General features: G+C 39.8%; 1 protein-coding gene across 6 annotated transcripts in view; it reads right to left on the bottom strand.

Moving 5' to 3' along the window:
* The window catches only part of LOC105476345 (tubulin-specific chaperone cofactor E-like protein), a 167740-nt gene extending 154113 nt beyond the window's left edge, over window positions 1-13627 (bottom strand). The window contains exons 1-2 of one of the 6 annotated variants that reach the window (XM_011732169.3): window positions 13434-13624; window positions 1069-1176 (exon numbers count right to left, since the gene is read on the bottom strand). The gene's annotated coding sequence lies outside the window, so the exon portion shown is untranslated. Of the gene's footprint in view, window positions 1-1068; window positions 1177-1366; window positions 2167-12450; window positions 12471-13433 lie in introns of those variants that run through there. The other 5 variants (XM_011732167.3, XM_071075728.1, XM_011732166.3 and 2 more) reach the window with 5 other exon arrangements.
* Between the last annotated feature and the right edge of the window lie 12944 nt (window positions 13628-26571).

Genomic DNA, 26571 nt, shown 5'->3' with positions numbered 1-26571 from the left:
ACACAAAGATTGAATATACAGTTTTATAACCTGCCTTTTTGCAAAATAGTCCATGAAAAATTTTCCATGTCAGTAAGTGCATATCTACCTAATCATTTTTAAGGTTTATAAAGTATTCCATTAGTAAGTTTTTGGAGCTGAAGTCATGAATGACAGCTATCTCTCCCATATAAACACTTCCGGGACATTGACCAAGTCAGCGTAATTAGGCTGGATGGTCTCATTCTGTATGGCACTTCCAATTTCATTTATCCCGAAGTATCTATACCTGTGATTCTATCTCAGTTATTGTAATATAGCGAAGTGGATGCTCTCTTTGGATGAAATGGAAAATAAACTAATTATAATCAACTTTTAGCACTATTTTGTAGAATTATAGTTAGCCAATTCACTAACTTAACTCTTAGCATTCTAAAAGCAAAATGAGTGTAGCTGATAAATCCCTTATCATAACACACCACGCCACCACGATTTCACACCCTACTAAGAACCACCCTGTGTCTCAAAGTCTCTTACTCAACTGTATGCTACACTATAGGCAAGTATAGTAATGTGGCATATCGACCTTTCTTGATAGGAGGTTTTTTTAAAATCCAGCACTGCCAGATGAAATATGAATTTGGACTCCTGATCGTTCCTTTAATTATGCTATCAGTCAGCCACTACCACCCTCTTCTTGTATCACAGTACTATGCTTCTCCTTAAAAGCACTACAAACATTAAAATACCTATCAAAAAGCCTTTATTTCATTGTATTAGTGACAAAGATATCTAAAACTGTGACTATATTATCAGTGAGAAGTACAGCCTCAGAGCTGTCTATATTTTCTACTAAAGAACTATACTGTGTTTAAGGTACTTCAGATGTTGAACAAAGACACAAACTTTTTTCATCAATGACTGCACATTAGCAACTATGATTGACTCTCATGCTTGTAGTCCACCCAAATACATAAACACAGCCCTTGAAATTTCTAATCCAAATACGCTAGCCCCAGAATGTCATAATTTTGATGAGAAATATGAGGGGAAAAAATCAAGACAATACTACTATTTAGACTGAAGTACCTGTTTGTGTGATATTTCTAAACACTTCTTTCTTCATTTCCATAGCCTCTCCTCATCCAAAAATGTTGATTTAAACCAACTGTCTATATCCCTATTAAATTAGACATTCTGAAATATAAGACAAAAACACTTTGCATATACTTTCAGCAACAAAAACAACCAAAAAGGTTTAACATTCACTGACTTTTACTCCAAGGGCTTCCAAGGAGACTTCAACCCTGCCCATCCCTCCACCCTCACCCTGCCCCACCACACACATCCCCAACTCCTTTACAAACAAATTTACATCTACTCCTACCTTTCTATTTGGCCCAGAATTCGATTTGGTAAAATCCCAAGGCTTTAAAGTTACATTTATTCAAAGCAGGATCAGATATATTTACTCTTGAACTGATGTCTCCCAACCAAATGTCCCTGTACTGAAATTAACAATCATTTTAAAGCCTAGTAATTTTCCATAAGCACTCTCTGAAACAGAAAAACTAACTTATCTCTATTTACAGGATACGAAACTGGGGGAACTTGCTTGGGTTTTTGTGGCCTTACCAGCATGCTAAGTCATACTTTCTGTAGCTCTAATCTGTCAAGCCATTCCATCTTTACCAAAAAAGGAGTATTTCATGTCAACAGTACACAACATCACACAGAAGACATGGAAACATAACTTACAAAAATGTATGAAATCCATTACAGCCAAAACTCCTCTTGTAACCACATCAAAGTAACTGAGCCAAAAAATTAAGCAACAGTACTGACTGGTCTAATCATCAAAGGGGAAAAAATTATTCCCAACTTTTCCATCCTTCCAAAAAGCAAGATTCTTTTTCCTGAATACATTAGGTTTCATCAGAAGAAAATTGTATATGCATGTTTTCTTTCCGCTGTGAACACACAAGTTTAAGGTCATTACTTAGCTGTTTACAGAACAGATTACCCCCATTATCTGTGCTCTTCAGCAGCTACAGAAGCCATCATGTTAAGGAAAAGCCTCATTAGGAACAGACCACCAGTTCATCACTCTACAGCTTTTCAGAGCAGTTTACAAACCACCCTGACTAATAACCAGGGATTGCCAGAATGTTGAAACATCAATCACACATAAAGGTTGCAAAAGTTTGCAGGTCATTAAAAAAAAAAAAAAAAAATCCACATTTTTTTTTCACTAGCCCCTCCTACATTTAGTGCTATGGCAATATTGACCAGTGGTAATAAGTGCTGGTTCTAAAACTAAACTCCCTGGGGATGTAAATCCTGACTGATTCCACTACTCTGTGCAACTGTGGGCAAGTTACTTAAGTTCTCTAAGTCTACCCTTCTTCATTCACAGGAAGGGATAGTAGCCCGCAACTCCTAGCTCATAGGGTTACCAAAGAATGAATGGAGATAATATTGGTAAAGGGTGGTTAGCAAAGTGCCTGGCACATAGAAAGCACTTAACAAATATTAACTGTTACTTCTCCTGCTACCAGTATTACTACTACCATCACCATTCAGTGAACATGGTAGCATGAACAGAATGTAGAGCTGGAGAACTAACTTGCAATTTTTGTTCAATAGATTTAGTCTAATTTTTAGGTCCAAGGACTATGCTAAATTAATGCCAATTAATGAGTTGGCACAGTAAAAATGTCTGACATTTATGCTATTCCTCCTTAATTGGAAGAGCTTGCCCTTACCTCTCCACCTATCTGAATTTTATGCATCCTTCAACACACTACTCAAAATATACTTTAGAGATGAAGCATTTTCAGATACCTCTCCCGATAGTGATATTTCCTTTGAGCTAAGCTCATGTTAATCTTGCCTCCAAATACTCAGTGGGCGATTAATCACATACTGGCATGTCATCTTTTCATTTTAAATAATATACCCTTATTTTTCATGTGTAGCAATGTAACTTTCATGTGTTTGTCTTATGTCTTCAAACTGTACAGCTCTTGAGAGTAATAACCATATCCTAATGGTTCTTTGCATCTATCATATACTGGAACCTTGCATATAACTGACACCCCATAAATGTGCTAATCAGTAGGTTTTCTAATCACTTTTGATTGTGCATACCAAATATATTTTATGTAATATGAAAAGTAGGTTTATTAATAAACTCTGAAATCAAAGTACTTTAGAAACAAAAATTCTTCATAGCTACAGCTAGAATACATAATTTTATCTACTCCACGGAGATTCCAAAAGAGGTGCCATCATGTCGCAGTCAGAAATATTTGCCACTGCAAGTTAAATTATTCAGCAAAAACCACAACCACAAAAGATTTAATACTGAATATATGATTTTTGTACCCATACTATACAACTCATATGCAAGAGTTAATAATTTATGCCATACTTCAGAACAATAGGTGCTGCTCAGTAACTCAAGATGAATATATGTGCACTGCTGGTAGGAATGTAAATGGTACAACTGGTGTGGAAAATACGATTGTTCCTCAAAAACTTAAGCATAGAATTACTATATGACCCAGCAATTCCCCTTCTGGGAATCTACCCAAGAATCAAAAGCAAGAGTCAAAACCTATTTGTACACCAATGTTCATAGCAGTATTATTTACAATAGTCAAAAGGTAGATAAATGGATAAACAGAATGTGGCAGATCCATACAATGGAATACTATCAGCTTTAAAAAAAAATTGACACACGCTACAACATACATGAACCTTGAAGACATGATGCTAAAAGAAATAAGCTAGACACAAAAGAACAAATGGTGTATGATTCCACTTACATGGGTAACTTGAGTGGTAAGTTCACCGAGACTGTAGAATGGTGACTGTCAGGAGCCAGAAGGCATGAGGAATGTGGAGTTATTAATTAATAGGTACAAAGCTTCAGTTTGGAAAAAGAAGAAATTCTGAAGCTGATTGATGGTGATGGTTGCACAACAATGTGAATGTACTTAATGCCACTAAACTATAAAATGGTTAAAATATGTAACAAACCTGCACGTTATGCACATGTACCCTAGAACTTAAAGTATAATAATAAAAAATAAAATAAATTTAAAAAATTTTAAAAAAATAAATAAAATAAAATGGTTAAAATAAATTTTATGTTATGTACATTTTACTATAAAATAAACATTTTTGAAAAACACAGGAATATAGTGTATGCTATATAAAAAAGATGAACATAGGTGAGGTCTACCATTTCTGATTCTTACTCTCAGCACTTATCAAATTAATGCAAATAATTCACTTGAGGATCTTAAATCATGAGGGATAAAACAGCCAAGTCTCAATAAATACATTTAGTGGGAGATCTGATTTACGATGTATACAATCTTCATTCATCTTTTTCTTGGAATCCTTTATCAATGGTCATGAGGAAAATTGTCACTAATGAGGGACTAATAGAGCCAATATTTAAATTTCAACCTTCAAATGGTATTTCCCTTTACAAAACTTATGCCTTAAGTTATTAATAATGCCTATGAGAAAATATCCTAATACAACTCTCATATAATAAAAGTTTAATAGTTTAGACTTGTTTTCAACATTTTAAGAGTTGCAATTATTTCCTACAATTATTTGCTTCAATTTGCCTATGAACTAAATAATAACATGATTATAAATAAAGGTATTCTCAAAAAAGAAGTCTCTTTATTGACATAATGGCATCTATCAGAACACTTAATATTAGAAAGATTCACAGCATTATTCTCTTAAAATAAAATGCTATAAAGATATGTGTAAATATGACAGAGAGGGGAAAGTGCTAATGCTAAGTTTCCTAAAAAACTGCCTCTCTCCCAGTATTTCATAGGTTGAGTCTCATTCTTCACAAATTCCCTATCTGCAATTTTCCCTACTTGCCAAAAGGTACTCGTTACCACAAAATCAACACTTGCAGCATTTTCGTGGTCATTTGCAGATAAGCACAAAGTAACAAAAAATTTGAGTTGTTCAATGTGTATGCTCCCTGCTGAGGTAGAACAAGGGGCACTATGCCTTCTTGTTTCAGCTTTCACAATATAAACAAGTGTCCTTTCCATGATCTATCCAGTGCCATGCTTTTCATATTTTTGTGCTTTTGGTTGGTGACTTCACTATTTAAGTAGTCCCCAAGGGTAGTGTTGAAATGCCATCTAGTGTTTCGAAAGCACAAAGAAGCTGCAATATGCCTTATGGAGAAAATACACAATTAGATCACTTTATTCAGGCATGAATGTAGGGCTGTTTGCAGTGAATTCAATGTTAACGAATCAATGATACATACTAAATATATTTACACAGAAACTAATATAAAACAAAATTATCTATTGATTACTTGACAAAATGTTATGATTAGAGGCTCACAGGAACCTAACCCTATATTTCCCCTAGGAGTAACAATTTCCATATTCACTAACTCACTGTTCATGGCAACTTTATAAAAGTACTGTAAATAACAAGAATCAACTGTATTCTTACCCTGGGTAAGAAAAATAGACCAATGAAACAGAAAACAGAGCCCAGAAACATGCCCATGTAAATATGGCAGGGAAGTAGCATAGAGATCAGTAGAAAAACATTAAGCTATTCAATAATTGGTGCTAGGACAGTGAATAACAATCTGGGAAAAGATGAAATTGAATCCTTACCAAAAAATTCACCTCCACACAAAATATGAAAGCAAACTTTATCTCCTTGAGAAAAAAATAAGTTATTTCTTCTAATAGGAAGAGAACTTTATGATCTTGATTTAGGGAAATATTTCATAAAGAAAACATTTTAAAAATCCATTAACAAAAAGTTGAGCAGTCAAATGAAAACTTGGCCAGGCATGGTGGCTTACGTCTGTAATTCCAGGACTTTGGGAGGCCAAGGCAGGAAGATCACTTGAGCCCAGGAGTTCAGGACCAGCCTGGGCAATATAGCAAGACCCACCTCTACAAAAAAATCAGTCGGGCATGGTGGCATGTGCCTGCAGTCCCAGACACTTGGGAGGATGAGGTGGGAGGATCACTTGGGCCCAGGAGGTGAAGGTTGCAGTGAGCAGAGATCACACCACTGCACTCGAGCCTGGTGACAGAGCAAGATCCTGTCTCAAAAAAAAAAAAAAAAAAAGAAAAACTTTTGATCGTCAAAAGACATTAAAAACATGAAAAGACAAGCCAAAAACTGGAAAAAAAGATATTTGCAACACATGTAATATAGAGAACTCTTAAAAACAGTAAGAAGAAGAAGACAATCTAATAGGAAAATGGACAAAAGACATAAACAAATAATAGAAGATAAAATTTAAAATGGTTAACATATGTAAAAGATGCTCACGTTCAATAATTTTCGGAGACAAAAATTAAAATCTCAATGAAATACCATTTTATGCAAATCAGCAAAACTTAAAAACTCCGACAATATCAAGTATTGAAGAAAATGCAGAAGAATAGAAACTGGCAATGTAGCCAGTGGGAGTATCAATCAGTACAAACACCTTGGAAAACAATTTATTACTGTCTAGTAAAGTTGAAGACGCACATACTCTATGATCTAGCGATTCCACTTCTCCGTATAAACTCTACAGGAACTTGCACAGCAACTTGTAGTGTGTACCAGGAAACAAGTAAAAGAATGTCCATAACAACAGCATTGCTTAAAACTGCAAAAACCCTGGGGGAATTGCCCGTGCGGGCAGGGGGCAGAGGGAGTGTAGTGTGGAGAAGCCCTTACATCTAAGAAAGGCAATTGGATAAATTACAATATATTCATAAAATAAAATGGCACACAGCAATGGAAATTAACATTTGGTAATTCATTATGCCTACTTCCTCATCAACACAAATGGCTTTTAAAAAACAATGCTGATTTGTTCACACAGGGCAGGAAAAAAAAAACAATGCTGAATGGTTAAAAAAAATCACAAGAATATATACAGTATAATTCCATTTATACAAAATTTTAAAACATGGAAATTAGCCATCTTATCATTTCAGGTCACATACCTATGTGGCAAAAACTGTAAAGAAAAAGCAGAGAAAAAACACAAAATTCAGAATAGTGGTATCCTTTGTGGATAGTATGATCAGGAAGGCAAAAGCGGAACTCTGAATTCCCTTTCCAAATTTGCTCACCCTCCACTCTTTCCCATCTTGGAAGTTATATTTGACTTTTCTCTTCTTCTCATAACCCCATGTAACTAACCAGCAAGACCTATCAATACCACATCCAAAATATCCCAATTTTGCCCAATTTTGTCCATCTCTATCACTTTATTCTTGTTGAAGCCATCATCAACTGCTCACCAGAACCTCTGCATTAGCCTCCGCCCTGGTCACTCTTGACTCTTGTACAATTCATTCTCCACAAAGCAGCCAAGTGATCTTTTCAAAATTTAAGTCAAATCATGTCCTTTACACTCTCCAATGGCTCCTCTTCACATGCAGAATAAAATCCAATCTCTTCATCATAGTCGCCAAGGATTCATTTAATCTGATCACTGCTTACGTCTCTAATCTCATTTTCTGCCACTCCTTTCCTAGCCCACTATTCAGCCTCCGTGGCTTTCTATCTCTCAGACTTGCCAAGCTGATTTCCCCCATGGCCTTTGCATTTGCAGCACTGCGCTTTTCCTGTCTCTTGGCAGAGATGCTTCATCTCAGTGTTTAGGTCTCAAATTTAAACACGAATGTCACCCTCTCCAAGAGGCTGCTTCTGACCACCCCATCAAAAACAGCATTACTGCCACCATCACCCATGGTGACTTCACCCGCTGTCATTCTTTATAGCACGTATCATAATCATAATCTGTGAGTTTAGTGTTTGTTCTCCAGCAGAAAACAGGTCCCACACAAGCAGGGATTTGTCAGTCCAGTTCAGTTTTGTACAGAGCAGTGTCTGGCATATGATAAAAAATATTCATTGGATAAATGGAAAGTGAATTTTATTATCAATAGACATGAAGCAACACCTTCTGACAGTGAAAGGAAAATGAAGCTCACCAATGGCAGAATGAGAAGAAAGAAAAATTTTGAAAATCACTGGAAACGCATTATTCCAAGAACAGTTTTAAATAACTTTTCACAATAGTACTTGTTATGGTTCACATTCCTAAGAATGATTAGTGATTAATCAAAGTTTCACACAGTTTTAAGATCCTAAGTTTGGGAAATGTGCTACCTGTTTACATTTCATTTTTAGAAGAGCACTGTAACTAAAAAAGCATGGTCTTCAATTAGTTCTGAGTTCACTTATGACTCTACTGTGTAATTTGAACAAGTTACTTACCTATCTCTATGCCTGCTTCCTCACTTGTAAAATGAAGCTATTAATAACTATTTCACAGTTAGTGTGAAAATTACATGAAATAAAGTTTTTGAAGCATCTAATTAAGTACCTGGCATGAAGTAAGTGGTCAATAAACTAGTTACTATTGTGAAAGCTGAGACGTCCAGACAAATGGAGGAGCTGATATAAGTCAAATAAACAAACATCCTCCCCTTTTGGCAGAGTGGGAATACATGCCAGGATTAAATCGTTTTCCCTCCAAAAAGACAAATGTACACAAAGGTAATATATAAATAAGTATGGACGAAGGACTTTGAGAACACTGAGGGAGTGACTATCTTCACTAAGGAGGTCAGTCACATGTAAAACTGAGTTTTACAAGACAGCAGCAGGAATTTACTAGATGAAAAGAAGGGGAAAGCATGTGCACAAATACAAATGAGTGAGAGATGCAAAATAAAGTGAGAAATGTAGTGTAGTTGGTGTAGAGTATATGTGGGAGGACGGCTAGAAAATAAAGAATTGGTAGGGCCACACGGTAAGGGGCTAAGGTCCACCATTCGAAAGTTTGCACTTTATTCTTCCGTCAGTGGGAAGATGAAGGGGACATGCTAATTTGACACCAATTCTTCTAAAGACGGCAAAACATCTTTATGACTTTAAACACCACATAGGGCCACAATCTGTTAATGTAAAATGGAAAATATTTTAAGCTTTAGTTCTTAAAACCATATGAGCAATTTGTGTATTAACAATGACTGACCTGGAACCTCTCCTCACGATGCTTTATTAATTACTCTGGTGACCACTGTTGTGCTAGGCATCATCATGACAGCACATAAAATCTATCGTAAGTTTACTATGTGTTGTGTACTGTGTTGTTTTATATGTATTATCTCACCCAGTTACCACAACACTTTTATAAGGGGCACTATTACCCATTTTGCAGATCAGAAAACTGAAGCAGAGAGGTTACGGGCCCAGAGCTAGTGACAGAGCCAGGTCTCAAATCTAGGCTGACTTCAAGGCCCTAAAATTAAACCAGTTTGCTGAACTATGATATTGCTCAGTTTATTAACATCACTTGCTGAAAAATATGAGTGCCTACTGCAATTTAAAGCATCATGTTAAGTCAGTTACTTTTAACTTTTACTGTATGGAAGAATCATCTGGGCAGATTGATAAAATGCAGATTCCTAGATTCCACCAGAGATTCTGATTCAGTAAGTCTAGGTTAGATCTGCTTTATTTTATTTATTTTTTTAAACAGTGCCTCACTCTTCTTGCCCAGGCTGGAGTGCAATGGTATAATCACAGCTCACTGAAGCCTCAATCTCTGGGGCTCAAGTGATCCTCTGGCCTCAGCCTCTCAAGCAGCTGCGACTACAGGCATGTACCACTATGCCTGGCTAATTTTTAAATTTTTCATAGAGATGGGTCTCCCTACGTCGCCCAGGTGACTTCGACTCCTGGACTCAAGCGGTCCTCCTACCTCAGCCTCCCAAAGTGCTGGGATTATACATGTGAGCCACAATGCCTTGCCGGATCTGTATTTTTAACCATATGTTCAGTCAATTCTGAACTACTTGGTCTATGAACTATGCTCTGGTAGACCCTGTGCTAGATGTCCTAGTGATTCATGGGTATTTGAGCCTCGTGCTCACTAGGCATTTATAATCTAAAAGGGATAAAAATAATGTGCACAAATAATACAAAGCAATATAGCAAAAATAGTACAGACAACATAAGCAACAAAGACTTCAAAGAAGAGAGGTCATCTGAAATGAAATGAGAGGGTGTAGGATTTCATAAAGAAGGGGAACATTTTATATGCAGACTTTCCGGGATAATTTTACACACAAAGGAAGGTACATGAGCAGAGGCCTTGGCAGGCAGAGGAACTGCATTTACGAGTCTAATGATGATACCAGAAAAAAAAGTAGAGAAAGTCTGTAGAAGGCCCTAAATGTCAAGCTAACCACTATGGGCTTTATGCAGTGCCTGTCCCTGTACTGGAAAGCAGCTAATGGTTTTTGAGGAGGGAAATGAAATAATCATAGCAATATTCTTTGGAAGAGTACTTTCATGAAGCTATGGAAACAAAAGACAAAGGGAATATTCCGGTTGTTACCATTCTAATCCCGAAGAAATAAGGCAGAACAGGCAGCATGAAAAAGGGAGGAATGGTAAATCTTAATAACTATCACGTGTAGGAGAAAGGCAGCAATCGCAAATGATTCCTTCACCCTTTAAGCCCAAATTGTATCACTATCAGTTTCACGTTACTTCTTACACAGCTAACCAGGCCCAAAATATATAAAGAGTTCACTTATTTAAAACACAGCCCAGGACTAAGTAAATTGGCCTCCAAGTAGCCAACATACATGTCACACACTAAGAAAAGAAAAAAAAAGTATTACATAACAAATATAAGCATCTGGTTTTCAAAACCATAGTAGTTTGGAAGCAAAAATCAGAAGGGGGAAAAGAGCCTGCTACAGGTGGACATGCTTAAGAGTCTAAGGATCAAAGAAGAAACAAAACTATTAAAAAGCACACACAATCACTCAGGGTCACTTCTCCATAACTGTTTATTGACAAGAACACGATTCCCAGAAAAATGATATAAATAAGAATCTTCCTTAATGTTCCAGGCACCTACCACAAAAGAAAGTCTTCTTTAAACATTCATTAAAGTTAAGTATTTTAAAACAAACAATATTTCCCTGATTAAGAGGTCATTTTTAAAGGACGGCTGATATATGCCAGCATAACTCCTCTATCAGTACCTAAGAAACAATTAAAGGCAAGAAAGATTTATAACACACAAAGTTTGAAGGTGATAGAATGTTTTCATAAAGCATTTGATCAAGAGTGTGACCCCACTGAGTGTAATTTGGGTACTTCTGTCCTGATGACTGTGTCTTTGAATTCTATGTTACAAATAATATGAACTCATCCTCAACAAAAAGAAACGCTATTAAACTGGTCTTAAATACATACCCTGTGTACCTACTGAAATTAGACAACATCCTTTGACACTCAATGTCCTGCAGCAATAGGCTGTGTAACAACTTTTCAAAAGACTTTAACATTACAACATTTAACATTACATGAAGGACTCTCACTTTGTTCACCAACAGTCATTAATGTTTATTATGAATTAATACCATTTTTCTAAGGACCCCACCTAAAATTTTTGTAAGGGGAATTAAGATGTTAACTGATTCAAAGTTATACTTAGGTTGATGATTAAGTTTAAAATATATACCAAAGTCACAGACTGTAAGGCTTTTATATATGTCTATGGCTTTGGTATATATTTTATCGTGTATTTTTCACATAATTTTCATCACGTAACAAAAAGTATATCATATTACTGGAGTAAGAAGAATTTGGGATGTTTCTAAATAGCAGAAAAGAAAATCAGTGTATCTTCACAACATTGGAACAGTAAAATAACATTTCTTTAACTATGTTGTGGTGATAAAGCAACTAAGTGGAACTAGGCCTCTCACATTTCTCAGACACAGCAAAGGATAGAGAAAACTAAAACACACAAGCATACACAAAATTTCATCAATCAAATGATCTGACAACTTTCAGATATTGAAGATCAAGATTATGGTACTTCAGAAAACACAGGTCAAATATCTACGTGGTATAAACGTCTAAACCGAAGCAATCAATTGCACCTAGCTGCCCTCCCTCTCCCCCACCCCCCAAAAAATCCATCTTTTTAGAATCATCCCTGCTCTTCAGAAGCTTACAGAATGAGGACGCTGAAGCCAAATAAATGCGCTTTTCAGTGTTTTTCAAACTGCAAGTTGTGACCCACAAATCATCAATTTAGTAAATGTCAGCCAGCAGGTTTTTTTAATGCAAGAGGGTGGAATGTAATAGAAATTAGCAGAACATATCATATGTAATAAAGGTAAATACTGCTTTGTGAAAGTTTCCCTTCATACCTAGGCATGTACTAGATCTGAATGTAAGCCATACTTAATACTGTGGGGCATGATTTTTTTTTTTTTTTTTAAGTTTGAAAGTTACCACCCTAGAGATCTGGGTCTAACGCTGCTCAGGACCCAAAGGGTGAATGTTTTCCTCAGTCCTCGGCACCTATTCATACTCCTTGCTCAAGATAGACTACTGGAAACTAACTTAAGAGCTCCACAGCAGCATGACGTGAACAAGGGACAAGCCCCAGCTCAGCCTGTATTTGGACTTGAAAGCATTGCCAGCTTCTCTCAACAGCCCTAGGCGTTGCCTATAAGTTCTTTGTAGCCTAGCAACCTTCAGAGTAGAGCTCCTCCTTCCTCCACTGACTGTATACAGTTCAACACTTCCAACCAACTTTCCTCAACTACAACTTCTGGAATCACCGTGTTCCAAGAAAAGACAGTATTAAATCTCCTCTCTTCACCAATTCCCAAAATGTCTTCCTACTAGAAGACCTAGAACTCAACAGAGAAGCTCCACACAGATCCTTACTTCCCCCAAGATCCCAGCACCCTCCTGTCAGTCCCCATCTTATTCCAACACCCTCGTTCTCAGTCTCCCAACCTTGGCGCAAATCTTTTATCCCAAAAGCCCTTATTCAATTACCACATCCTTTTATCAGCCCTGGTAAGAGCAGGCCTAATGTCCCAAGGGCCTAGACATGCCAGTCCTTCCCCCAGCAAACCTCCCTGGGGACATGTCCTCTTTTCTGGGATTCAGTAGTTCAGAGACAAGTTTCCTATTTCCCCAGCAGTCCCAGACACGTCTCCCTCTTCTAACAGCTAGGAGGCATCTACCCATCCCCCCACGCTGGGGCACGGTGAGACGCCTGGATTCTCCCAGGAACCCGGGCAGGCTCCCCAACACGCCCTCCTCCAACCCGGGGCCACCCCCCAGCCCAGGCCAGCCCAAGACCCTCCCAGCTCCGCCCTAGCCCAGGCCAGGCAGGCCCCATCCTCCCTCTAGCCCCAGAGCAGGTCTCCCATCCCCACAGCTGCTCGAGACAGGCCCCGTGTGGCTCTCAGCCCCTGCCCAAGTGTCCTATCCCAGCACCCTGCAGGAGCGACCCTCCGCGCCTCGGCTCCGGAGGGGAGCGCCTCGGGCCTCGAGAGCCCGGTAGAGCTGGCGGGCCTGGCTCCACTCACCCCTCAGCCCGGGAGGCGGGGGAGCTGCTGCGGCGGCTCCTCCGGCTGCGCCTCTCCTCCCCCCTCCCGGCCACCGCTGTCGCCGCCGCTCAGCCTCAGGCCTGTTCCCGGCCGGCCCCGGCCCGGCTCCGCTTCACCTAGACCCCAAATCTGGCCGCCGGAGCCCAGTGTCCTGCATTGACCCGGAAGCAGCTTTCCCGGCCCAACAACAACACGTGACCCCGCCGCACGTGTCACGTCCGCTGCGTGAATGGGAGGGGGCGCCAGAGGAGCTGGTACTCCCTAATCGAGCTGGGGTTGCCATGGCGACGGGGATGGCTGTACTGGCCTGGGCTTCACCAGAAACACCTCATCTGCTCTTTCTCGTGCCCATCCATTGAGGGGACATCCCCAGGGGCAGAATAGGAGTACACATTGTCATATCAGAGGACAATAGGAGCTGCAGAAAGGAGCATTGGGCTGAACCTTTCCAGAGACACTTGGAATCTTGACCCGGCTCTGTTACTGATTTGCTGTGTGACCTTGACCAAGTCTGTTCCTATCTCTGGCTTCAGCGTCCTCAACCATAAAATGAGGGAATTATACTAGATGAGCCCTCAGGGTATGGTGGCAGTCTGAACTTTCTTCCGTGCCCCCTTCACAAGTAGCATCCCGAGCTTCCAACACCAATGTAGTAACAGCAGCTTTCATTTATTGAGCACCTTCTAGGTACAGGCGCTGCGCCTGTGCGATTTTTAATTTTTATAGCCCTCCAAAGAGATGGTATTTATAGAATTGAAAACAAGTTCAGAGTGCTTAAGTGATCTGTCCAAGACCACCCAGTTAGTAAACGTGACCAGGGTGAGATTTGAATCCAGGTCAGGCTGGCATCAGGGTCCATGCACTTCACTTTATGCCACGCTATTGCTCCAACTCCATGCTTAGTATTATTATATCTGACTGTTGAGCTGTGATTGCTGAGGTACTCCTTTGTCCATTTCTTTTGCAGAAACATACATGGAATAGGGATGGTGCTGGCTCATCCCAAAGTGAATTCAGCCTTGTATGGGAATATCCCCCGAAGTGCTAGGAGATGAAGATGTCTTTGTGCATACAGTGTATGTGCTTTTGTGTGGTGTGTGCCAGAAAAGAGGTGGGGGATGTAATGTGCATGCACACGTCTGCATTGGTTTCTAGAAAGGGGAAACAAAATTCTTTAGGAGAGACCCAATAGCAGCTTACCATCATCAGTTCCTGGAGACTTATTTTGTCATTCTGTTTTGTTTTGTCATATCCCATAGGTAGGGCTTAGAGAGGTTAGAGGGGGGAAAAAAAAGCCAGAAGGACGTGGATAAAGAAACTGCTCTGGGGATAAAGGGGATGATTAGCCAAGAATTGTATCTTAGGTTTCTTAGGAGGGGGATTTACTCCCCCTTCCACAGAGAACAGAGTGCCTTTCTGGCAATTTAAGAATTACTGGCTTTGGGAGCACTCAGATCATTGGCATGACCACAGTCAAAAGTAGCCTCAGTGGTGAGGACCATCAGAAGAGCAGAGTGAAATGTACAAGGTGGATGCTGCATGGATACTCTGTTGACAGACTTACTTCTGAGCTCAGGTACCTTTGGGGACACCCAGAAATGCTTAAGAGGCTAGTTGCCCTGTGAGCAACTAGGAAAAAAGCAAGAAATATGGGTTATTACTGTTAACATATACTATGTGCAATGTATATAAATACACATATGAGTATTGTATGTGGCTGGGTGTGGTCAATTATACACTTCTTTTTATCGCTGAGATATCCTCCAATCATTTTTCTGCCTCTTTTCCCATCTTTCCCCTTATAGATCAAACTTCTAAAGACAAGATCAATGTCTCTACCCACCTCCCCATCTTTCTCCCCAAGACAGCTGGAATTATCTTTCTATGACTTATGTCTGTAATCTCAGCACTTTGGGAGGCTGAGGCGGATGGATCAAGCGGTCAGGAGTTCGAGACCAGCCTGGACAATATGGTGAAACTCCATCTCTACTAAAAATACAAAAATTAGCTGGGTGTGGTAGTGCAAGCTTGTAATCACTGCTACTCAGGAGACTGAGGCAGGAGAATTGCTTGAACCTGGGAGGCGGAGGTTGCAATGAGCTGAGATTATGCCACTGCACTCCAGCCTGGGTGACAGAGTGAGACTCCATATCAAAAAAAACAAAAACAAAAACAAAAAACAAACAACTCATATGTGATTGTGTTATTCCCTGGAACTTAAAACCCTTTCAAGATTCTCTGTGGGTCTCAAGATAACATCTATTATTATTAATGTACTTCTCAAAATTTTTCCAGATCTGGACCCCACTTTTCCAGCCTCCTTTCTCACTGTTGTTTGCTCTTCTGTATCTGCTCTATTCAATCTGGTAGCCACTAGCCACATGTGGCTATTTAAATTGAAATTAATTAAAATTAAGTGAAATTAGAGTTTCATTTCCTCAGTCACTTGACACTAGTTACATTTCAAGTGCTCAATCACGATGTATGGCTAGTGGCTATCATATTGGACCGGGCAGATACAGAATATTTTCATCATCACAGAAAGTTCTATTGAACTGCACTGCTCTGTACTCACAAACCTTCCTGTATGATATATTCTATAGGAATTCCCTCCACAAAACCATTTGCTTCAAATGTTCTTCTTTCACTTCCTTTAGACAGGAGGATATCTCAGAGACAGCTTATTTCCTTGTTGTTTGTTTGGTGAGCATGTAAGCCTCAATGAAGGCAGGAGTAGGTCTATCATGTTCACTATTGATTCTGCATTATTTCTAAAGGGCTATCATATAGGAAAAGGAGAGAATGGACATTGAACTAAACTGAGAGAAAATAACAGAAAGGCAGATTTGTGGCCATTTTATTAGATATTATGATTATTAATTATCATTTTAGACAGGGTCTCTCTCTGTCACCCAGGCTGGAGTACACTGGCACAATCATAGCTCACTGCAGCCTCAAACTCCTGGGCTAAAGTGATCCCTGCTTCTCAGCCTCCCAAGTAGCTGTGACTACAGGTGTGTGCCACCATGCCTCCCTAATTTTTTTTTCTTTCTAGAGATGGGATGTCACCATGTTGCCTCAAGCGATCCTTCCACCTTTACCTTCCAAAGTGCTGGGATTACAGGCATGAGTCAATAAGCCCAGCCAAAAAAAAATTCATAATTTGATCACTTTGACCTACAAAGGGCAATTTTATACTGTGCAACCTAATAATAAGGAAGAACTTCGGGAGAGTTGGAGCTGCTTTAGTCAGTTCTAGTTAATTCTCTGTCATTGGAATAGGTTGAGCAAAGGCAGAATCTATTAAAACAATGTGTAGGGCCGGGCGCGGTGGCTCACGCCTGTAATCCCAGCACTTTGGGAGGCCGAGACGGGCGGATCACAAGGTCAGGAGATCGAGACCATCCTGGCTAACACGGTGAAACCCCGTCTCTACTAAAAGTACAAAAAAAACTAGCCGGGCGAGGTGGCGGGCGCCTGTAGTCCCAGCTACTCGGGAGGCTGAGGTTGGAGAATGGCGTAAACCCAGGAGGCGGAGCTTGTAGTGAGCCGAGTTCGCGCCACTGCACCCCAGCCTGGGTGACAGAGCAAAGACTCCGTCTCAAAAAAAAAAAAAAAAAAAACAATGTGTAAACAATTCCTGGATCAGAAGATTCGAAGTCTTGTAAGATTCTCAGTCTATGTTTCTCCTACCGGATGTTTAATTCAGAATTGAGTATGCCATAACAAAAATCACAGCCACTTTCTAAGGTTTTACTATGCCAGACACTGCTTCAGACATTTTATGTAGATTACTGTTTTTCCCTCAATCTTCACAATGATCTTATGAAGTATGTTTAGTGCTATCAGATTTGCCAACTAAGGCTGAGGCTAAGTCATACACCCAGCAACATACAACTAGTAAAAGGCGAGTCCAAATTCACATTTAGGTCAGTCTGAAATCAGAATTTGAGTTTGAGTTCACAATGACCCTGTATGATGAGATATAGTTCTGTCATGAAGTTTCAGTCAGATATTTGCATGTCATTTTAATTAAAAAATTGCTTGTTTTGTAAGAGTTGTGTTCCTTGTACTCAGCTAGGTGGTTTGGGGAAAACAAAGATAAATAAGGCATGGTCTCTACAATGTAATTGGAATGATAACAGTGATACATGGCAACTTACGGGATATTATTTTTTTAAAGGGCATAAGGGAATTATCTTCACAGCTGAAGGCTCTTCCCAAGTAGACAAGAGGATAAGGACATAATTATATGAGAATTTAATGTGAACAACAATAGTACACAGATGGGAACACAGGGGAAGAGAAAAGCAACTGCTTCACTTGAAAGAATAATGGCTGGTTTGGTGATTGTGTCTTTAATACCATTCCTGGCTTCTCCACTAACCACCTCTGCTTCTTGGACTGTTTCTGCCTAGAGCATTATCTACCAAATAACAGAGATAAACTGTGATATCTGGATAAACTATCATGGCAAACCACCTGAAATTATATATATTGTGTATATGACACATGTATGCATTTTTAAGAGGAAGTGTCCCAGATTTCATCAGATGCACACACACACACACACACAAATTCTAAGTCAAAAAAAATGTAGAATGGATGACCCCTTTAAATTTTGCAATTCTCAGATTCTATATTTTATTTTGGTCAACATTTTTCACATATTTGTCAGGAGCTGTACTGTCATGCCAAGCCTAGTGACCAAGCAAATGGCAAATATTTTTAAAATTTTAAACTGGAGGGTCATACCTAGAATTATTTAGGAAGGATCAGTATTTCCTTACTGGGCAGAATATGATCTTTAAAAAACAACTCTTAATTTGCTTTTTTGCAATTTGCAATAGACAGATCAGCCGCATAAAGCTTAATTTTCAAGAAGACCTTACATTAATTAAGATCACTTGCAACAAATTGCTACAAACCTCACTAATCCCTCATAATTTTTTTATTGTGAATAACAGACATACAGAAAAGTGCACACAGTGTACATAAATGTACAGCTCAATGAATTATCACAGATAAGCATGTAACAACCCCCCATTTAAGTCATAGAACACTGCCAGTTTCCCAAAGACTTGCCCCGGTACCTACACTCACAATTCTCCCCAAGTTAATTTAACTGCTGTTCTGACTTCTAATAGTGTAGCTTATTTTTCCCCGTTTTTAAATAAATGAAATCAAACGAGATGATTTCTTTCACTTAACATTATGAGACTCATCTATTTTGGTCCATGTAGCTATAGTTTCTTCATTTTTGTTGTTACACAGTATCTTATATTATAGTAACACTAATTATTTATCCATTCCACCGTTGGACATTTGGGTTGTCTCCAGGTTTTGGCTAAAAGCCTGTAGTCCCAGCTACTCGGGAGACTGAGACCTAAATGAAAGCTCTTGTCTTTAAATCTGAGAAGACACGATATGTCCATTTATCTGTGAAGACAGCCCCACCTACCAGGCAAAATTGAATTGCTTCTTCCATTATGTTCCCAAATCCTTTATTCATTCTTCTATTATAGCTTTTATAAGTGTCTTTTTTTGTATGTAACCCCATTAGACCCAGAATTTGTCAAGGAGAAGGCAAAGGCCTCACAAAAGTAAAGAATGTCCTTGTCTCTTACATGTGTGTGTATATGTGGTGTGTGTATGTGTATACATGGTATGTGTATGTGTATATATTTGATACATATGTACAGCAAGTATTAGAGTGGGGAAAGGGAAGTGAAGAATTGGTTATATGGCTATGGCAGGACAAGACTCAAGAATTTACAGAACCTGGGGCCCTGTCCAAACACTCCCTTGCAAATATCCCCAACTCTAGTGCCCTCGTATTGTTCTCTGTCCATCTTGCAGGGCAAGCCCCAAGGTTGCCTAGGATTCAGTTCTAAGGCTTCTCTCTTTTCTCACTCCAATTTCTCCTTAGGTTACGTCATCTATTGCCCTGAATTTAAATAACATCTTCATGTTGATAAATTCTCAATAAGGAGCTCAGACATCTCTGGACCACTAGACTTGCTTATCCAGACTTGCATATCCAACTGCCTATTAAATATTTCCACTTAGATAGCCCATATGCGTCTCAAATTTAACATGCCCCAGAGAGAAATCTCAGTCCCCCCCGCTCCTTTCCCAATCTAATCTTCCCTATTTTAGTAAATAGTATCACTTTCCATACCAATTACTAAAGAAGTCAGTATGATGGAATCATTTTTGACTCTACCAAATGCTGTCTACCTCCAAAATATACTTATCTGTATCTCTACAGATACCTAGCTCAGATAGGCACTCTATAAATATGTCATTGATGAAAAATAGGAAAAAGGTCAATATGTTTGTCCACTTGAGAAACTCTGGAACAGGTTGCTGGGAGTCTTATTATATGAGAAGTTGGTATTCTTGTTGCCAGCGGGGTAAGAAGATATTGAAATTAAAGCACCCTAAAAACAAGTGGGGAAAGATTTTCCCAGCTTCCGGAATGAGTAAAAAATTACCTGAGAGGAGATAAGAGTCAAGGTGCTCAGATCCTTTTGAGTCACCATATTGTGGTGTGCAAGGGAGGAAAGCTTATACAGGTGTATTAGTCTGTCTTCATGCTGCTAATGAAAACATACCCAAGACTGGGTAATTTATAAAGGAAAGAGGTTTAATTGACTCACAGTTCAGCATGGCTGGCGAGGCCTCAGGAAACTTACAATTATGGTGGAAGGAGAAGCAAACATATCCTTCCTCACATGATGGCAGGAAGGAGAAGTGCCAAGCAAAAGGGGAAAAGCCCCTTATAAAACCATCAGCTCTTGTGAGCACTCACTCACTATCATAAGAATGGCAACATGGGGGTAACCATCCCCATGATTCAATTACTTCCCAACAGATCCCTCTCATGACACATGGGGATTATGGGAACTACAACTCAAGATGAGATTTGGGCAGGGATGGGATCAAACCCCTCTAGGCCATACCTTGGGAATTTTCTCCAACTTTCTTCACAGAAGAGCTTGCAATATCAGAGAGTGAAGCAATACGTTGCAGAGCTCATTCAAAGGATCATAGTATCCTAAGAAGAGGGGCAGCTCTGTAGTACCTGGAATGGGTAACATGGAGGTCAACAGCAGTGCCGGCAAACAGTAGTACTAAAGCAAAAGAGAAGCTTTACAAGCCACTGACATGCAGGAAGAGGAGGTCCAAGAAAGGTGCGTTTTCAAGCCTTCATGTTCCCAAGTTGCTACAGGCGATTTACACACACAAACATGCACATGTATGCACACATACCACAGGTCTTGTCAAAAATGTCTGTGAAAAGCACCATCCCATATCACCCTCTTAGAGAGTCACTGTACACATTTGCATTATAAATGCTCCACAAAGTTCTGCAAAAGAAAATAATGGCTTAAGTATATTTTGTGCAGCATATTTGGCCTGGGAGCCCTTTGTCGTGGATACCTGTTACCATGTCACTGATTACTGCTCTACCAGACACAGGATTGCAGGGAGGCAAGATTTCTCTAGATATGGACTCAGGTTCAGAGGGTCCTGGAGAGTTCTTCACAAGGGGTCTGCAAATCCCACTGTGCACCAAACCCTGAATAAACAACAGTTCTTAAATACATAGTGCTACTTTAACAAATATGGATCACTACCTATAATTTTAAAAATACTAATTTTTAATCACTTTATACTAAATGTGTAACAATGACCCTATTTTGCAGGAGCATGAAGAATATTTTTTCAATAAAAGGGTTTTTTAAATAAAAATGAAAAATTTGTGGATCAACCATATTTAAAGTGATTTTGACCCTATAAATAATGATGGCTAACATCTTTTGGTGCCTAATATGCATATGCATGGGTACTACCCTAAATGTGTTATAGAGATTATGTTACTTAATCCTTACAAACACTGGGTGCAATGACTCATGTCACTTTGGGAGACCAAGGTGGGAGGATTTCTCGAGGCCAGGAGTGCAAGACCAGCCTGGGCAACTTAGCAAGGTTCCATATTTAAAAAAATAAAAAGAATTAGCAAGGCATGGTAGTGCATGCCTGTAATCCCAGCTACCTGGGAGGGAAGCTGAGGTGGGAGGATTCCTTGAGTCCAGGAATTCAAAGCTGCAGTGAGCTGTATTTGTGCCACTGCCCTCCAGCCTAGGAGAGAGAGTAGGACCCTAGCTCTAAAAACACACTTTCTTTTAACCACCTTATGAAATAAATACACATATTATCATTCCCATTTTATAGTTGAAAAAATTAGGCTTAGTGAAGTTAAAGTGCTTCAATTTGTTGAAAGCACACATTATAAAGTGATAGAGTTGGGGTTTGAATCCAGAAGCCTGAGTCCAGAGGCAACGTGTTAACCACTAGGCTGTATCTGGCTCTCATTGGAATGACGTGTCCTGAAGGGAATAAGGCACAAGCCACATGTTCTATCTTTTTCAGGGAAGAATGGGGGCTTCTGTGTCCTGTTTTATGGCAGCTAATCCTAATCCTACAAGCTCCTGAGAAATGTCTCTCCAGACTTCTTCACAAGACTCTGCCCTCCCTTCTTCATTAATTATGCAACTGGAAAGAAAAGTCAATTCAGCATTTGGAGGAAAATGAAAGCATGAAAGAAGGGACCTTACCTCACCTTTCTTTTTTTTTTTTTTTTTTTTTTTTTTTTTGAGACGGAGTCTGGCTCTGTCACCCAGGCTGGAGTGCAGTGGCCAGATCTCAGCTCACTGCAAGCTCCGCCTCCCGGGTTTACGCCATTCTCCTGCCTCAGCCTCCTGAGTAGCTGGGACTACAGGCGCCCGCCACCTCGCCCGGCTAAGTTTTTGTATTTTTAGTAGAGACGGGGTTTCACCGTGTTAGCCAGGATGGTCTCGATCTCCTGACCTCGCGATCCGCCCGTCTCGGCCTCCCAAAGTGCTAGGATTACAGGCTTGAGCCACCGCGCCCGGCCTCTCACCTTTCTTTTAGGCTAAAAATTCACATTCTTTCCTCATGAAGTCACATCCATCTTCATAGCACCTCACCAGGATTTGGCCCAGAAACAATTGCAAAAAACAAACTGACAGAATTACCAAGAGTTATGAAGCAAAACACTCCCTAGTGGGGTGGGGGGGTGGCGGTGGGCGGTGGGGGCAGTGGGGGGGGGGGCGGTGGGGGGAGTGTCAATGTGCCTTTCCTAAGAGAAGCGCACGTGGTTCAGAGCTGAGGCCCCCTCACCTCACTCCGGGTTATAATGCTGAATTCTGTGCACTCCTCTTAGTCAGGGACAGGGGACGTAATTTGAGTGAGCTAAGTTGTACCCTTGAACCCATGGCGAGGCTTAATATCTATAATTTTAAAAATAAAAGCAGACGCGCCAGAGAGCAAAAGGAAGGCAAAAAGTGTTACGATGGTCTTTCACGCATAAAGATGACGATGACTGAAAAAGTGCAAGGCCTTGACTCTCAGCCCCAGAAAATAATCTCCTGAGCACTCCTGCTTAGTGTCTCGCATTGGAGTTGCTTTTGTCTTTCTTTCAGCATACAGCGTAGATTTTTGCTTACATATAAGTAGTGCTGCCCCATCCCAGATGGTATCCCACCAGGAAAATGGAACATAAAATTGCTTTCTTGAACTGTTTTTATTTTTGCAAGTTATTTTCTGGAGTTTTCCCAGCATGTCTCAAGCAGCACTTTAACACCTCAATTCCTGAGGTGCAAAACAGTATATTAGAAATGATGTATTGGGGAAAATGCTTCTTTAGGATCTAGGTGAGGGTTAACAACTTAACTGCCTTTTTAAGAGCTGCATTTAAACGTGTATATGAAGGTTTTATGGGAAAAACAAAACTTTTGACTAGTCTGCACTGTATTAATCTATTCTCAGACCACCCAGAGTGACAATATTTTGCTTAATTTCTTTTATAGATCAGTCTGGAGCACTATGTTGTAGTGTAGGTATATGTATCTGTGTATCTATATATTTGTGTGCTTTTTAGCTAAAAGTAGGGTGAAAGGAGAAGAAAAACAAGGACAAGAACAAAGAGAACTCCAGAGCAGGGTTAAAAGTGCACACGGTGATGACATAACGCATTTAACCAATAGATCTCAAATTTAGCTCTCCAGATATTGATTCAAAAAAGGAAAAGAACCTTGTCAGTTCCCAGTATCTATAGGATAAAACTAATTGCTCAAGATATTTTTAGCTGTCTGTGGCTCTAAGATCAGATAGGTATTTTCCCCAGAGACTTGGGAATGGACCGTGTAAGATGCAATGCACTGAACCTCATTGTCAAAAACTGTCTTTACAATGGTGCTAATGAGTTTCACTGGGCTCCATCTTAGCTAATAACATCTTACCAAAGGGTCCTTCCATAAGACTAATTCTGCAGGGGTCCCGTATAACGTAGTCCATATAGTCAGCTCTCTGCTGATCAATATTGTGCAAACAATAAAGTAAATCAACGCCAGAAAAATTACAATAGTAAAATAGAGTGGCTAGTTATCATCTAAGTGCAAGAAACTACATTTCGCCACTACGTGCTTTATAGACTTTTGATCCATTTGCATAGTTTTTTTGTTCCTTTCCCATCAGCACCATAAATATTTGAAGGAGGCTGTAGCTGACAGCCTAGAAAAGGGCTCTTCTGGCCGGGCATGGCGGCTCACTCCTATAATCCCAGCACTTTGGGAGGCTGAGGCAAGTGGATCACCTGAAGTCAGGAGTTCAAGATCAACCTTGCCAATGTGGTGAAACCCCATCTCTACCAAAAATACAAAAAAATTAGCCAGGTGTGGTGGCAGGTGCCTGTAATCCCAGCTACTTGGGAGGCTGAGGCAGAAGAATTGCCTGAATCTAGGATGTAAAGGCTGCAGTGAGCCAAGATCGCACCATTGCACTCCAGTCTGGGCAACAAGAGCAAAACCCTGTCTCAAAAAAAGAAAAAAGGGCTCCTTCTTCTCCTCCTCCCCCTCCTCCTCCTCCTCTTCCTCTTCTTCTTTTCTTGGTCCTCATCATCATTATCATCTCTACCATTTCTTGGACCCTTCTTATTTACCAAGCCCTGTACATATGTTATTTACATGTGTTACCTCTGTAAGCCTCCCAGCAAAGCTGTAAGAAGTTCTATTTTATTTTATTTTTTAATTGGGGATGAGAACCATTAAATGAATTGCCCAAAACACCACCAGCTCATACGTGGTAGAGGCAGAATTGACTCAGTTCTGACCTTCCATTGTGCCATGCCACCTGTATACATCCACGCTTTAATTGGGAAGATTTTTCCCCCTGATTTCTTGTGAGCACTTTCTATTTTGGATGACTTTCTTCCAAATACCACATAGGACTACAAATCATTTGGGTAGAAACTCAGATTATTGATCCTTTGATTATATTTAATACTCTAGTAAAGAAAAACACAAACACTTCTCAAACCTTTTACTGTGTTGGTAGCAACAGTGCAATCTGAGTTCTTGAAGACTCTCTTCCAGATTTCCTTTGACTAACACATTCTGATTCAAAAAACTACTTATCTGCCTTCCTTTAACTGGGTTACTGCTCCTTTTATACACTTGCGATCGGCAGATACTTTTTGGGTTGTTTTTCTGCTCGTACCTGTTGTACTCCACTGTTGATAGTACAAATGGCTCCCTCCACATACCACAGGTGCACCTAAATCATGAGACCCTTTAGGAAAAGTTTCTTTGCTGGCATAAAATCAATAGTTCAGCCTCCTAAGATACCTGAGGCCATGTCCATATGATTAAAAACATTGCTTTGAAAGGACGGTTGAGAAAGTGTTTTTCCTGGTCAATGACTGAACTTGAGTGACAGCTTAGTTCACCTGAGCTACAGGAGATTTCACTCAATCTTGTATGGTAAAGACTTATCCATATGGAAATATGTAGAGCTGGTCCATTCACTTTTACTACTGTGAATTGCTGCATTGTATTGATTAAGTCATAGTTTTCAAAATCTGTCTTTTCATTGGTATACTTTTTAAATTGCTTCTAGGTGTTTTGGTTGCGTCTGTTTTGCTGTTACCAACTATTGCAGTGAATATTTTTTGTCAGCGTCTACTTGTGAACATTTGTGAGAATTTTTCTAGAGTATATTCCAAGATATGGAATTGATGATTCATAAATGTTCCTCACTTTACCTTTACTACATATTACCAAATTGTTCTCCAGTTTACCATCTACCAGAGACAGATACATGAAAGTTTCCTATATCCCACCTCCTTACCAGCTTTGGTACTATCAGATTTTTGTTTATTTATTTTGCTTACCTGATGGATGTGACGTATTATTTCATTGTTGTTTTGAAAGTCTTCAAGTTCTGGACAAAAGCTGACTTGGTAGCTTTGTGAGAACATAGCCTTGTTCTAAAGGAAGTAGACAGTTCATGAGAAGAATTTATTCAATTAGGTCCCAATGACTATGATAAAAGAAATCAATTACCCACAGTGCTTTGAGCACTTTTTGTTTGTTTGTTTTTTTGAAACAGGGTCTCACTCTGTCACCCAGGCTGGAGTGCAGTGGTGCAATTATAGCTCACTGTAGCCTCAAATTCTTGGGCTTAAGCAATCCTCCCGCTTCAGCCTCTCGAGTAGCTAGGACTACAGAGGCACACCACCATACCCAGCGAATGAGCACTTATATTTAAAATAAAAATGAGGCCAGGCATGGTGGCTCATGCCTGTAATCCTAGCGCTTTGGGAGACGGAGGTGGGAGAATGACTTGAGTCCAGATCGAAGCTACTGTGAGCTATGATGGTACCACTACACTCCAGCCTGGGTGACAAACAGAGACACTGTCTCTAAAATACATTTTTAAAATAAAATAAAAGGGAGTTGCTGGTATTCATATTTTGACAAGTCATAAAAAGTTCTTCCTCTTTTCCTATGCTGCATAACCTTTTCCTATTCGTGTTGAGTTATGAATTTGGTGCTACTCCAAAATAAATAATTCCAGATTGGTACTTGTTTGCATGGGGAAAGCATTTGCTTAGAAATTTGAGGGTTGGCTTTAGACAATGGCCTGAACTTGCAGAAACACAAACATGCTTTAAGATGTTCCAAGTTGCTTGGGGTGGGATGGGATGGGGACTTTGGTCTCTGCCACAGAGGCAGGCTAGAAGCTAAGC

Source organism: Macaca nemestrina, chromosome 12 (genome assembly GCF_043159975.1).
Source record: "Macaca nemestrina isolate mMacNem1 chromosome 12, mMacNem.hap1, whole genome shotgun sequence".
In the NCBI taxonomy this organism is placed as follows: domain Eukaryota; kingdom Metazoa; phylum Chordata; class Mammalia; order Primates; family Cercopithecidae; genus Macaca; species Macaca nemestrina.
Note: the sequence above shows the minus strand (reverse complement) of the source record. Positions and strands in the feature narration are given on the sequence as shown.